The sequence below is a fragment of the Lagopus leucura genome, unplaced genomic scaffold (assembly GCF_019238085.1).
Source record: "Lagopus leucura isolate 7727_CA_CO unplaced genomic scaffold, USGS_WTPT01 Super-Scaffold_100017, whole genome shotgun sequence".
NCBI lineage: Eukaryota > Metazoa > Chordata > Aves > Galliformes > Phasianidae > Lagopus > Lagopus leucura.
In genome coordinates, this window is record NW_024962271.1 from 12,450,282 (window position 1) to 12,465,342 (window position 15,061).

At 44.6% G+C, this 15,061-nt stretch overlaps 1 protein-coding gene across 6 annotated transcripts in view; it reads left to right on the forward strand.

Annotated features, from left to right (window-relative positions):
• Window positions 1-6,255: 6,255 nt before the first annotated feature.
• The window catches only part of CHD9 (chromodomain helicase DNA binding protein 9), a 79,088-nt gene continuing 70,282 nt past the window's right edge, over window positions 6,256-15,061 (forward strand). For 5 of the 6 annotated variants that reach the window (XM_042876901.1, XM_042876904.1, XM_042876905.1 and 2 more), the window contains exons 1-3: window positions 6,429-6,449; window positions 13,150-13,227; window positions 14,473-14,561. The gene's annotated coding sequence lies outside the window, so the exon portion shown is untranslated. Of the gene's footprint in view, window positions 6,276-6,428; window positions 6,450-13,149; window positions 13,228-14,472; window positions 14,562-15,061 lie in introns of those variants that run through there. The other variant, XM_042876902.1, reaches the window with a different exon arrangement.

Sequence of the window (15,061 nt, forward strand, 5' to 3'; positions counted from 1 at the left end):
ATTTAGCTGCCTGCCCACACAGAGCATGAAGTTCTTGGACATACAGATAATGCCAGGGAGAGTATGAAAAGCCTTGCTAAAATTAAGATAAATGGCATATTCTGTCTGCCTGCTATCCACAAAGGTAGATGCTTACCACAGAAAAACTGGTGCATATGCTACAGCATCGAAGACTGTTGTTTATCAGGAAAAAGAGATGAAAAATACACTTCATAGCTAAAAATCACAGCTCTAAAGCAGCATTGCTACCACAACAACTATCTACAGAAACACCACAAGAGGGCAGCAGAAGATTTCTACATTCGTGCGGTCTCGCACGGCAGCTCGGAGCTCCCTCCCATTCACACCGCTCCGTCGCACACAGAGCAGAGCAGATCCTCTCACTCCAGACACTTCCGATGGTAGAACTTTCCTGAGGCACACTGCACCACAACACAGCACTGTACAATGCAATTCGAGCCATTTCCAGAGTTTATTTAACTGGCTTGGTATTACAGAGAGTAAAAGGACATTAAGAGTCAAGAGGAACAGAGTTCCTCTGTTATTGTTATTAACAGTTTGTCATTTGTGTTGTTACAGTAGCTTTCAGATACAGTCAAGAAATAGGCAGCATTTTACACCAGGGACCAGTATTAAAACTTCACATTTTACTTTATTTCCTGCACTGCTCAGGGCTGATGAAGATATTCCTTCTGTACAAGATGTATTTGACACAACTTCCAGAAGCAAGAAAACAGAAGCAAAGCATCAAACTGATCAGTAGGCTCACTGTCACCTCATAGTCAGAAAATGACCCAGAAAAGCATCTTATTAAAAACAAAAATACCACAATAGCCCCCACCTCTACATCAACCCCCCCCCCCATAGGCTGTTCTTTTTCCTCCCCTACCATTAAAAGGAGCCCATACACAACAAATCTTAGTAATTAGACTTACTGTGAATAAATCTTACTAAAGAGTATGAGATTCAAAACAGAAATACTAGATGAAGCTCTACATTCAAAGAGCAGATACAATATCCACTCTATTTCTACTAACAGAAAGAAGCACAAGAGAATTGAAAACAAAATCAGGAAAGATGCAATATAACCAGCTTTAACTGCCACACTCATTCTCAACATCTAGTCTACTAGAACGATCCAACATCTCTTTTCAGAAGAGTCAAGTCACTTTTAGACTTGCTCTAGATTTCACTATGTATTCACAATGTATTTCTACAACTATCACTATCTCCATTCTCTCACAATAACCTTCCCTGTTCAGCTCTTACAGAAATAGAGAATGAAACCTTCACTCCTGGGTTCCTCTCTTTCTAACACAAATGCTTACGAGCAGTCTTGAGTCATCCCCTTGAGTCATCTTTAAAACACAGTCTTTGCAGAATATATTTTAAAACCCCATTCAAGGTTCTCACATCAGCACAGAGATTCATAAGTTATTATCAACCTATCAAGAGAGAAACTTCTGCTCTCTTAAAGTACAACACAGCAAACCTTTGATAGAAGTAAGTAAACTTTGAAAAGTCCAGCAATGCCCTAAAAAATGAGCTTTCTTGATTTCTTAATAGGATTTAATCTAAAATACTACTCGAATACCTTCAGATTTTAAAAAGCTTCCCTCATGTAATGCCTACCTCACAGCAGATTTCACTTCAGTACTATAATGGCTTTGTCAGTTACACATATTTCTAGCTGTCATTATGGCAAGCAGATGACTAAGTTGCAGGTGTAGGAGTTTGAGGAAACAGTAATGGAAGCAGCACTCTGATATCTTAACTGCAGGTTTACTCAGTTTATGGTAGTCTCCCACTACCAGCCACACATCAAGGAGATACTATCCAGAGTAAAACATTTCAGCTAGCAAGAGATTCCTGTGTTCCAAATAGGTTACTTACAAGTATAATTAGTAATCAGATTTTGATTCACAGTTATTTATCAGAATACTTCATTTCTTCTGATTGAGACCTTTGGATACAGTTATTCTTCCCCTCCCAACATACGCTCTAAACAATTAAAGCTTCCCCTAGCATAAAAAATTACTCATAACCATAGCCTACTTCACAGCTGCATTTTCAAGGCCAAGTAAGAAACTAACTGCTTCCATATACTTTGCATCTGCAGTGTTTCACATCTGCAGGTGCAGAGCATAGCTGCTTCTTATAGAAGTTCCTGTGCATATTTCAAATCAAATGTTCACGCAAACTGCCAGCCAACAGCAGAACAAAACAAAGACCTCCCCAGTTTGAACTGCACAGAAATCTACAGCCATCACAGCAACCAAAAAGATCAATACAGTGGAATAGCAATACAGAAAATCTAACAATAAAGGGACCAGCAAAAGTAGAAAAGCAATCACCCTTCTCTGAAGATCTAAACTTCCAGGGAAAACCTCACAAAGACAAGATCTTCAACCAGAGTTCCTGCCTCAGTAGCAATTAGCTCTTAAATGAGGTCTAAGAGAGGTGTAGCCAGGCTCCACCCCTGCCTATCACACAGCTGAATTGCTTCACCTGTGCTCCCAGGGCTCACCGGGTCCTTTCCCCAGGTGCTCCATCAGTGGCAATGACTCAATAGTTCCCATAGAGCTGTAAATCTATTCAGAGGAAAAATGACAGGAGCTCATCCTCATTTCACAGATTTGTTAATAGCTCCAGAAGTAATCTAGAAGTGTTTTGCTCCATATTCATGCTGTGGGTTGTGAAGGCAGTGCACCAAACAGCCAAAACATAAGGCCCAGTTTGCATGGCTCTTCAAGCCTTCACCTGCATCAGACTCCCACGGGCTTACACTGATGACAAAGACCTACATAGAGTTGCTGTAATAGCTGCAGCCTGTACTGGCAGTCACTCTTTGCTCTCCCAAGTCACACAGAGTGGCTACTGAGAAGGATCAAAGCAGTCACTGTAGCAACAACAGAATCCCAGCAGCTGATTCAGTGCATGTGAACTTCATTCCAGGCCTGACCTCAATACCCCTGCAGCAACTTTCACGTGCAATCAAAGCACAGGAAACCAGGCAAGTACACTAATCAATTTCCTCTGTAGATTTTTTTTCCTTGGAAAATTTTATCCCACACCCAGAGCAGGATAAAAGGAGTGTGTCCTTGTTTTGCAGAGTACAAGTCTTCTTCCTCTGTAGACAACAAGGCACACAAGCAGTAAGTCCCAAGGCAGAACAAATTTTTATAGCACCGATGGGAGTCAAGAACGTAAAAATGCATGCATAGGTGAGATATCTGAAGAAAATAGAGGAGGGAGACACAGTAACCTTCCACCTTTACCAAACTTAAAAGGCATCATCTGCATGTTTTCATCAGTCAAAGCATTCATATGGGAACTGTTGAGTCCCAGTATAACCACTGACGAAGCACCTGGGAAAAGGACCCACTCAACCCTGGGAGCACAGGTGAAGGCAATTCACCTGTGTGACAGGCAGGGGTGGAGCCTGGCTGCATCTCTCTTAGACCTCATTTAAGAGCTGACCCCCACTAGGGAAGGGTCTCTTGCAGGAGTTCTTTCCTGGGTAAAGCTTTTCCCTGTGATTATGGAATAGTCTAATGCAGGTAAGCAATCTTTTCCCCTTCCTTTACGGTGTTTCTCTATTGCTCCAGTCTTTTTGTCATCATACCTTTGTTAAAATGTGTTTCCCATTGTACTGATTTGTCCAATTCTTACAGCATTACACTTACCTTGTAAAAACATTGTGGTACTGGAAAAAAAAAAAAAAAAAAAACAGTTTCTGATAAAATGTGCAACATGCTAGGAGTACAGTGGCTTAAAGTAACAGCATCATTTCTGGATGGTGATATGAGGAGAAAAAAGTTTGAATTAAAATAAAATTTAGCACTATGTAAAAGCTTTGTCATAGTAACTCCCAAATCTGAGTAGATACGCGTTTAAGAAAATAAAGCCCATAAGATCAGTCTGTATTTAGTTTTTTCATCTAATTAACTAGGGGTTTCTGCCTAAACTCTAAGGTCTTCATAGTATTCAGTGTCCTTTCAGCAGCAGAATAACCAGTCCCATAATCCTGCTTTTAGTTATTCATGAGCTTTATCATTCTAAATCTATGCTTTTAACTTATGGAATTACAATTGAAACTATACTATCTATAGCTGAAAGCCCTTCACACTGCTGCAAGTGTATTTGCTAAGAAAGTACTACAATTTGCTCCTAGCTATGCTAAAAGAATGAAGGGTGTCTGCCTTTCTGGTTAAGGACTGTGCTTCTTTCTCTGTGGAGGACAGACAAATGTATGTGTTTACTTCCAGAAATTGCTAAAAAATGTATGTTCATTTGTTGGAGTTCCTATGGGGGGGGGGGGGCCAATTGCAGAGGAAAAAATCTACAGGGCTAAACAAAAGAAAGCTTGGATGGATGACAACTTCAGTGTAGCTGCTACAAGGAGTGCTAGTGAACAATGTGGGAGAAGATTGAGCTTTAGCTGTGAAGAAATGAGGGAGTGGGGAGAAAACCTTGTATTGGAAAGCTAAACCATCCATTTAAATGCTTGTTTTCTGAACAAACAGAAAATAAAACTCCATATTACATTTCTATGTCGGCAAACTTAGGTGAGCTGTTTAGAAACTCTGAAATTATTTATGGCAACACACAGTCATGTATCTATGTATAGGGGATCTGTTGTTGGTATGGTGAGAAACACTCGAAATACGTCCTAACTGTGTAAGCAACAGGTTGCAGAGAACTGATATGCATCCCTTGTTCTCTTGTGCCAGGAAAAGCCTGAGGGTGAGATTTCTCCTATCCGTGTGTGTGTGTGTATGTATACACACAGGCTCAGCACTGAGGTGTGGGTAAGAGCAAAAGCTCTTGCATTCCTGTAAGACTCAATTGAGTCCTTCACCCAACTCATCCTGTTTGCTGAAGCCCTCTCAGAGCCACCACAGACAGCAGCAAGCTGCCCCTCAGGACTTCTAAGTGAGCAGGGAGCTTTCCTTCCAGCTCTCTGCTGCAAGGAATGTTCTGTTGGAAACAGGTCCTGCAGCAGGAACCTGTAGCTCCACTTGCGACAAGTTACCTCAGTCTGAGTGTGTTTTGTCAGCTGCTACTTCTACAGTTTGATCTTTCAATCAATATTTGGTATGTGGGGGACTGTGTTTTGTATGAGTGAAACAAACGTGTGAAGGCGGAGGGAAGGAATACAGTTTAGCTGTAAAACTCCAGGTGCTCTGGGCCTTCAACAACCCACTTCCAAAATGGTTTTATACGGTGTAGTGCCGTGCCCGCATTTGTTTACCTCCGGCACCCCTGCGTGCTCCCAGCTCTGCGCAGTACAAGAACGGTGCTAGAAGAACGGCGAGGCACGTCACCGACAGCTCGCCGCACCGCCTCTCCTAGGGAAGCATCTGGTCTGTCGCAGACGCTGCCTAATCCCGGGCTGCCGTGTAGCGACCCCAAGCACGCCGGTTCGGGCTCCCGCCGTGACGCGCTGTGAGGCGACTCCCGGCGGCGGCGCTGTGCTGCGGCGCGAGACCGCCCGCGCGCCGCGCTGCCGCCGAGGGGCCGCACCGCCCCCGCGCTGCCCGGGAATCCCCCGCCGCCCGCGGTGGCGCTGCGGGCGGGCGCCGCTTCGCCCGGCGCTGGGCGGCAGCTCGCCGAGGAGCGCGGCCCGGGTCTGGCCTCCGCCGGCGCCTCTAGAGTAAACGCGCCCGGGATTGGCTTCTGCCGGCGAAGGGGGCCATATTGGATGGGCTCGCCCCGCCGCCCGCGCACCATTTTATCGGCTCCGCCGCCGTCCTCCCCGCGCCGCCCCCCTCCTTTTGGGGGCCGCCCCCTCCCACCGGGGCTGCGGGGTGAGGTGAAGGTGTCCCGGGGAGGAAATCCGCCTGTCGCTCCCCGCCCGCCTCCTGCGCCAGCCCCGTCCCCGCTGCCGCGCTCCCTCCTCTTCCTTCCCCCAGCCTGCGGCCCCGCGCCGCCGCCGCTCACGCCCCTCTCGCTCCCCCCCATTCCCTCCCTCCTGCGGCGCCGTGTCAGCGCGCGGCGGCCCCCGCGACGGGCGGCCAATCAGCGCGGGGGTGAGAAATATGCAAATGCGCCCCCCGGCCCGTCCCCGCGGCTTCGCTGGGGCCGGTGGGGTCGCGGCGCGGAGCGAGTGAAACTTCGCCCCCGGCCCGGCCGCCCCTCCCGGCCTCGCTGCGCTGCGCCGCTCTGCGCGGCGGGCGGGCGGCGGGGGGAGGAGAGCCGAGCCAGTCACGCCGCGCCGCCCTCGCCCGCTCCGCCGCCGCCGCCCGCCTCTCCCGGCCTGCGCCGGCCGCCCGGTAAGTGCCGCCCTCGGCCCGCGGGAATCCCCCTGGGGGTGGGGGAAGCCGCCGCCGCTGCCGCCCCCGGGCCGCCCCGGCGGGGAGCTGTCAGGCGCGGGGCATCGCCTCCGCCTCCTCCCCGCGCGCGTGCCTCCTGCCGGGCAGCGCCGCCGCGTAATGGCGAACCCGGCGGTGAGTACGTGCGAGGGGCCGGGCCGCTCCCCGCTGCCTCCGAGCAGGCCGCGCTCCCGGTGCCCGAACCCCTCCCGGTCCCCGCGCCCTGTCGGCGGCCTCCCCCGCCTCTCCTCCCGCCGGGGCACGGCGCGGCGCGGCCTGCTCTCCTCGCGGCCCCGCCGCGACCCGTTTCCGCCCCTCGCACCTCGGCGGCGGGGGCGGCGGCCCGGAGCGTGGTGCGGGCGTCGGACTGCGTGCCTCGCCGCGGGGAGAGTGACGGCCGGGGGGGGTCGGGGGAGCCGAGTTCCGAGGGGAGGGAGCGGGCCCGGCACGGGTAGCGGGGCTGCAGGATGCCAGCCGGGCGGGGAGGCGGGAGGAGGCGGCCGGCTTCTGGGGGGTCCTCGCGGGGAGGGGGCGGCTGGCCGGCCCGGAGTGGGGGGGGGGGGGGAAGGCGGGTGAGGATGCGCCCGGGGCTGCGTGGCAGGAGGGATGTGGCAGCCGCCCGGGCGGGCCGGCGGAAGGTCAGGCCTGGCCGCCGCGAGGTGACAGAGGTGGGCAGGAACTGGAATCGTTTCCCGAGGCGAAGCGAGGCGGTGGGAAGGAGAGGAGCCGCGTGTGGCGGCCCGCCGGCTTGGAGCCGTGACGGCAGGAGGTGTGGGAGCCGGGAAGGCAGGGCTGGCGCTGGGTGAGGCGGCTGAGAAGGCCGGGGCTGGGCGGGCGGCGGGTCCGTGAGGGAGAGGAGCGGGGGCACGTGGCCGCGGGGCCCCCTGCGTGGGTGGGGGCTCGGAAGGGGCTCGGCTGTGGGAGCACGAGGCCGGGGCTCGCAGCTGCCGGGTTGCAGGTGGGGGCGGCGGCCGGCCTCCTCCCGGCATGACGGGATCCCGGGAGCAGCTCAGTGCGGTGTGTGCTTGGCGTAGGGTGGATTGGGGGCATCTCGATTTTAACCGAGTGGAGCGATGATCCCATTTCTTCTTGAGGCGCAAAGCGGTGAAATGTGAAAACCTTATTTTAATATTCCCCGTTGGCACGCGTTTTTGTGGGCAGGGTTAAAAAGTAATCACAATTCTGTCACTTGGCTGCCTGGCTTTGACATGAAGGTTGATGCATGCAGTTTCAGTTCTTAAGAAATATTTTGTGCTCCTTGCTTTGTGTAAGTGCCATGAATCTTTAGCATCCACGAACTTCAGTTCATGAAAGTTGTTTAACTTCAGTGGTGTGAGGAAATGCATCTCTGTCTACTTCTGCAGAAGAAATCTGAGCCCTTCAGCAGTATTATGCGTAGTTACAGGGGACAGAATAACAGTCTGCATGAAGAGAGAGGGATTTTTGAGTCTTTTTTGAAACTGAGACAAGCAGCCATAAAAAGCAATCCTCCTCTCAGGAAAGTTAGGCCCATCAGGCATAAGATCTTCTGGCATCTGTCTTTACACCTGTGTTGTTTGACACCATCAAGTTCCTATTTATAATTGTTATGCTTTTAATCGTTAGTATGCAGATATAAATGTGCTTAGGATTCAAGGCAGGACTTTAGCAGTCAGTCCTCTGATGATTTTTGCCTGGATTTGCCTGGCTCTGGATTTTGATGGATTGGTACGCAGGTCAACTTTTCAACTGTATCTTTTATTGGATAAGCATTTCAAAATTAATAATTATTCCTATTTTATAAATTAACTGTTAAAAAAAAATGAACAGCAATCTTTGGGTTTTTATCTACTCAAATAGTTTCTTCCCTCTCCTGTGTATATCTTTTCTTTCAGGCTAAATAATGTCTTGTTCATTCTTCTTGCATGGGGCTGATGGGACTTCCAATGCACCATGGACTTACTTATGCAGTTTTTGTCAACCGAGGAGTAAAAGCCTTTGTACATATTCTTGAAAGTTAACCAATACAGGGAGCTGTGTGCCAGGCCCTATGCATCAGTCGAGGCACATGTATGGGAACTGTTGAGTCACGGCCTGAACCACCGATGGAGCACCTGGGGAAAGGACCCGGTCAGCCCTGGGAGCGCAGGTGAAGGCAATTCAGCTGTGTGACCGGCAGGGGTGGAGCCTGGCTGCACCTCTCTTAGACCTCATTTAAGGGCTAACTGACACTGGGGAAGGGTCTCTAGTTGGAGATCATTCCTTAATGCAGCTTTCCCCTGCAGAACTAGCATCTTCTGATACGGGTGAGCAATGTGCTTTCCTTCCTTTAAAGTACCTTTCTGTCATGGCGGTCTTTCTGTCATCATACCTTTGTTGTAAAGGCTCTCCCTCTTATTGATCTGTCCAACTGCTACAGCACACAAGGAGGTTAGTGGGAAATCGTGTAGGATAGAAACTTCAGGTATTGGCTGCTCTGAAATGACAGCGCATTCTGAGCTACGTGAATTTGCTTTGCATTCATAGTGTGATAAGGACAGGCACACACATAGCTACAGTGTGTCTGCTGGTTTACTTTGTGCAACATGGTAGTTGGATTTATAACAATTTATGCTGCTCTTTGTGATGATCAAGCTCTGTTAACTCGTATCCCTCAGATGAAAGCTGTTCTTTTTACTGGAAAAAGAACTGTGATTTTAAGCTTTATATGTTTTCAAGAATTTTGAGGAATCTCAGCACCTACTCGTTTCACATGAGCTGTGGCCTAAATGCTCCTGAAGATTACTCCAAGAATTCAGTATGGAGAAATGTTGCTGAAAGTACAGTGTGTTTTTTAAGAACTTGTCAGTGGTGTTATGTGGAAGATGTGACATGATCCCCTTATAAGAGGCTACTCAAGCTCTAAAATGTTAGGCAAACTGCTTTAGCAGGACCCAAAGGACCCAGAGGTCTTTTACAACCTTTATCGTTCTGCCATTCTGTATGAAACGGACATTGTTCATTTGTTTCCTTTTTTGAGAGAGACAATTTAGTGATGTGGGTAGATTAAAACAAAAGTGTTGATGTCATGCTTTAAAATTACCTTGTTTGTGAAACCCATGAAAGAAAAAAGATGTTCTTTTATTCTAAGATGTTTTTGTCTGTCTTAGAACTTCACAATTTAAATTCTCCCAAAAATGTGTTTGCATCCTTCAAACACTTTGAAGGTAAAGGTGAGCTGGACAATTCTGCATGTGTTAGGATTCCTTGCAATGGGGAGTTTTTCCCTTTATACCAGTCTTGAAGATGTAATTGTGCAAATGTTGGACCATTGTCTTTCTTGGAAACTGCTCATGTGATTTAGGATGAGGAAAGAAGTTGCATCTGGAGGAGTCAAGTGGCATGACGTTATTAATCTTTGGATTGCAGCATTATATTTGTTTCTGTCACTCTATGTAAACTAAGTTCTTAGTAAATCTTGGTACTTCGGTTCGTAAGTTTTTCATTTGAAGAATTTTTCTTGGTTTAACTGCAATCCAGTAACTTTTCCCACTCAGTTTCTTTCCTGACCAAATTAGTTCGATGGGTACTTTAGTCTTCTTCCAGTGACCTGTTTGTATTTCTCCCTTTTATGGTCTCCATTTTGTCAAACTAAGGGACAGTGTGATTAATGAACATTTAGAAATCTCGCGCTCTGTCTCATGTTATGTGCTCTTATTCCATCTTTTAGTGCTTTTCCTGTAGTTAGAAATAGTCTCAGGAATGTAGCATATCTGCAGATGTACAAACGGGTGATGGAGAAACCAGTTGCCTAGTAAGCCCAACTTTCAAGAATTGATAGTTAAAGTTGTTGGAAATATTTTAGGGTATAATATTCTCTTTCCCATTTAGCAAAGTGGACTGTTGTGCTTGGATGTATTTCTGTTTCTCATACACCAACTCCTGGAAACGGTTTCCAGTTCTTTCAATGCTGCCTTTGCTCTGTCTCAGTTGTTAAGCTGTAAGAAATAAGCTACAAGAAAGGCTGCTTTTTCATCTAGGAAGTCAGCAGGAATATATGGGTGTAGTGTAGCATCCCTCAGTGAGGCAAAGCATTGATCTTCAGCTTCATTCATGGAGGTTATCAAAGAGATGTCAACTATTAATGTATTTAGGCCATCAGCGTATGAGCATTTTACTTTTTCTTTCGGTTTTTTAATGATACTTATATTTCTTGTTGTCTTAAAACAGCAGTTAGTTTGCAACCAGATGGAAAAACATTTGCATTGCTTTTCTGAAGACAATAATTTTGCCTCTGTTCTTTATCCAAATCATATTAGAAAATATAATAACTGACTGCCAGAAGATTTCCTTCTGCGATGTGTTCCTGGGAGTTTTTCCTTGTATTGCATGAGCAGTTTCAGAAAGTTTTATCTTTTGTTGCTGGAATTGAGGAAGGCTCCCACAGTGTATTCTGCAAATGGCATTTGTAGAGCTCTTTACTTTATTTGATGCTTACCTCAGTAAAGAAAGTTTTAAGTTTCATAGAGGTGATGTCTATATGGAGGCACAAAAAGGTGTTCCGTATCCTGGAGGCAATCTGAGGATTAAATTGGATGGGTTTTTTTGTTTCTCTTATGTTGTAGTGGAGCCCTTGTAGTTTGTGATTCAAACGCTATCTTTCTTAGCATATTCTTGGGATGGACATTTGTGAGAAATGCTTGTATCGAATCTGCTTAGATTTGTATGAAGGGAAAATTGTATGCAGCCTTCTTCCCAAAGGGTATGGAGTTGTGCAGCAGATGATTCACTTGATGGCAGCTAATGAAGTATGCAGTGGCATGTCAAGGCACTTGTTCTGTTGAGCAGTGTGGTCTCATGGTGCTCATGTCCATAGTATTGTCACGTCCTCATCTGGTATAGAGACTTGAAATTGTGTTGTTTGGTGTTGGTTTGTTTGTTGGCTTTGGGGTTTTTTTTTTGGTTTTTGCAAATGTTCACTGAGGTTTCTGTGTTTGTGTTCATCTTGGCTGCTGTTGGTCTGTACTTTCGGGTTGTTGCTTGGAGTTATTTGTAAAAGAGGCATGAGCCTCTGAGTTGTTCTAGTTGGTACTCCTAGGTCATAAAATTGCAGTAGTTTGTAAAGGTGCTTATCAGACTAGAACGTGGGAACAGTTGGGATTGAGTGTGCTAACAGGCCGTGAGTTGGAGAAGGGCTGTGCTGTGAAGTCCTTTGTCTCTGAAAGTTTCTAATGAAATCTTGGTTTAGGCCACATGAAACAAGAAGGCTTTCTTTTCTGGTTTTCAGCGTGTTCATTTCTCCACATCTTAAAACTGCACTGTAGTTCCTCAAGTGAGATGCTGGTGTTCAGAAATACGTTTCATGCTGGAGCTTATGGCAAAAGTAACTGGCGATTAATTAGAAACTCTATGGTGCATGCATCAGGAATCCAAAGAGCACCATGAGGATTGTTTTTAAACTTAGAAGGAAAACTTATGCAACTCAACTGCCTTTCCAGTGACTGGAAGTGTGAGTTACAAATGTGTAACAGAACGCTGGGAAATGTTGTGGTGTGTGTTAGAAAAATAAGCAGAAACTCTTAAGTTCTGGAATTTATGAGTCTTCGCAAGTACGCTTTGGAAAAACAAAGTGGTAATAATGTTTAAAGAGCAGAATAAGTTATTGAAATAGTTTCCTTCGGTAGTCTTGTGGCAGAGCCCTTGAACTTTCTGACATTTATTTTCAGTAAAATAGAATGTGTCGAGGATAAACTTTGAGTGTTTTATAACAAAATTCTTGGAATTTTAGTTCTCTTCCTAGCTCACAAGCTGTTGTAGTTATTCTCCTTACCTTCTTCAGTATTGCATCACTGTCGGAGTTAATGCCCACAAAACGTAAAGGAGAAAATGGTTGTACACCTCAGCCACCTCTGTGCAACATGTAATGCCAGGAGGATGGGTTAAAACTGAGTGGAGACGTGATCTACTGAAGCAGCTCAGGAACACGTATATGTTCTGCACTGCACACCAGAATCTTTGTCAGACAGGTGAAGGAGGTAGCTGAAAATAATAATTTATTAAAATCTTGCTTTTAAATTTTAGAAAGAGTATTTTCCAAAGACCAAAGATGTAAAAGCACACGAGAACTTTGTGTGAAACTTGATAACTCATTTTATTGAGATGGTGTTTTAAGATAGAGAAATGGCAGTTAAAATAGTTGTTTTAAACTAATCAAAATGCATAGTTTAGTTCCTGTTCCATTAATGTGTATAGAAGACTGCACTTTGGTGTCCAAAATGAAAAAAGATCACTGTTGTTCAAAACTTTTCATGAGTAATAGCAGTGCTTTAGGGTTCCTTCAGGAGCATAAGAAAATCTACCTGCACATAGGGAAATACCTGCTGTCCTTTGACTGTTTTATAACAAAGCTATGTTGTTGGTTGGTGGAGGATAATTTTTTTTTAAAGCTTCTAAAACAGCTTAATATGTATGTCTCTAGTCCTGGGTTACTTTATTTTTGGTTCTGTTTAATAAAATGTAAGCTTCCTCATGTATCAGTGAATTTTCCCAATTAGAGCAGAATTAAGACTGTGCTCCAGAGGAGACTTTACAGAACTTTTTTCTTTTTTTCTACGATATGACATGTAACATACATACATGTATATCTGTGTAACTAGAAGCTTGCATGCAGCCCAGCCTAGCTGAGAATCTTTGGAAATAGGTCCTACTTTGCATCTTATGAAAGCTTGAAGTTCCTTCGGTGTGCTTTTTTCTTGGCACTCACTATAATATCAATGATTGTTCCTCTGTCTGAAGTATTTATTATGTATTACTGTTAGAGTAATGTATTGCAGTTCTGCTGAATGTGTATTTACGTTTTTTCTTCTTTTCAACATAGGGTTTTTCAAACTTCAAAGTACTCCGCAGCAGACACCATATTGGGAGCTATTCAAGCAAGTGAGCACTGGCCTGAAGAGTAAGAAATGTGTATCTTTGTTTTAAGGCTTTCTGGAGAATCTGCTTGAGAGAGGATAAATATGTTTTAGATAGAAAAGATCGTAAGCTAGTGCTTGTATTAAATGGTAATTTCAGCTGAATTAGGTTTCTGGTTTTTTACTGCTGGGCTCTTACAGCTAGGAGAAATTACCTGCTTTGCGAGTTTTCAATCTTCCTTTCTTTTTTAAAAAATACGTGTTTTGTTGCCTCTATTCAATTGATTCATACATTGTAAGGCCTTTATATTATAGGTTTGAACTACGAATTTTTAAACAGAAGTTTAGGGATCAAAAATAGATACTGAAATGCTGTGTAGTGCATACTAGAATGAAGTTCAACGTAACAAATGTCTCGATGTGAAGAGGACTTCTGTGTAGTGAGAGCTCTGTGTGACATTACATGAACTTAAAGTGTAAGAGAACCACAAGAAGCAATTTTTCTTCCTGTTCTGATACAATTGCTGCTGTTTGTGTAGATGATAAACGTAGGTCAAAATATTTTTGTCAAAAGTCTCACCTACTGGGTATGTGCATATTGTGTATGAATTTGGGGAAGAAAAAAACCTGCTTCTTAAGTGTTCCTTTTAACAGAGTGGAGGCCATGTAGTTCTGCAACCCTAGAATAAGTCTAAGTTATGGAAAAACCGAAGAAGGGTCAATATAATAATCTGTGTACTAAATAACACTCAACAAGAATTTCTACTGGGACATTGCAGGCTTTCGATAGCTGTCATAGGCAGTTTGTGTCTTTGACATATGTTACAATGCTGTCTTAAAGATGTGAGTAAATAATCTATGTATTAAAATCTGCTTCCTGATGAAGTAATACGTATATCATCTTTTATTTTTTTATAAAGTTTAAAGATTGAACTATTATTATTCTAGCTAAGGTGCTTAAGGGTTTGTCACAAAGATATTATTTAGGGAGAGGAAAATGTATGTTTGGAGAGCCTTTACGTATCCCTCTTCCTCTAGCCTAACCTTTTCTATTATAGAGCCATGTGGGGTTGTTTCTCTCCCCAGGACTGTCCCTAAAATATAGGCAGTTCACTTACTTATAAATAAGACATTTATAGCATCATGGCTACTACTGGTTGTAAATTATTTCTGCTGCTCTTGTTTTTATGGTATCTATTACATAATTGAGTTCTGAGTAGCGCATTTGCATAATATTGTAATTTCAAGTATAGCATTTGTGTGATTGGTTTATCATGTCTCATTTTCAGGTCTCTAATAATGAGGTACCCATCTGGAGTTAAAGCGTGTCTCTGAACTTCTTAATTCTTCGTTAAAGGGATGTGTTCTGTATTCATGGGTAAGGATGATTTTGATCTTTGCTTGAACCTTTTTCGTAAATTCCTTGTAAAACGTTAGTTTAGAAAATGTTATCCACTTAGATCCTGTGGGTTAATTGCACACTTAATATGGATTGTTAGATGCATGTGTTAACTCTTTATTTTTGACCCGAGCTAATCACAAGACTTTCTTTATTTAAGTACAACTGATTGTGGCTCAGAACTTGCTGTGTGATTTTCAGATATCTTGCAAATGTATATAGAAAATTCAGTGATACACTTTCTCTTTGGTGTGGTTTTGCTTTGTTGCTCTTTCAGTAAAGAAAGAAGAAATGAAAGAAGCTGTCCCATACACAGTGCCTGTTGATGTCTTTGGTGCTGATAGAAGTTTGGTATTAATTGCACTGGATGATATATTTCATTTACGTGTGAAATATTGTTTGTGTTGGCTGACTTGAACTTCTATGAATGACCTTCTCATTTACCAATTTTTTTCTTCTAAACATTTAGTATTTGTTCC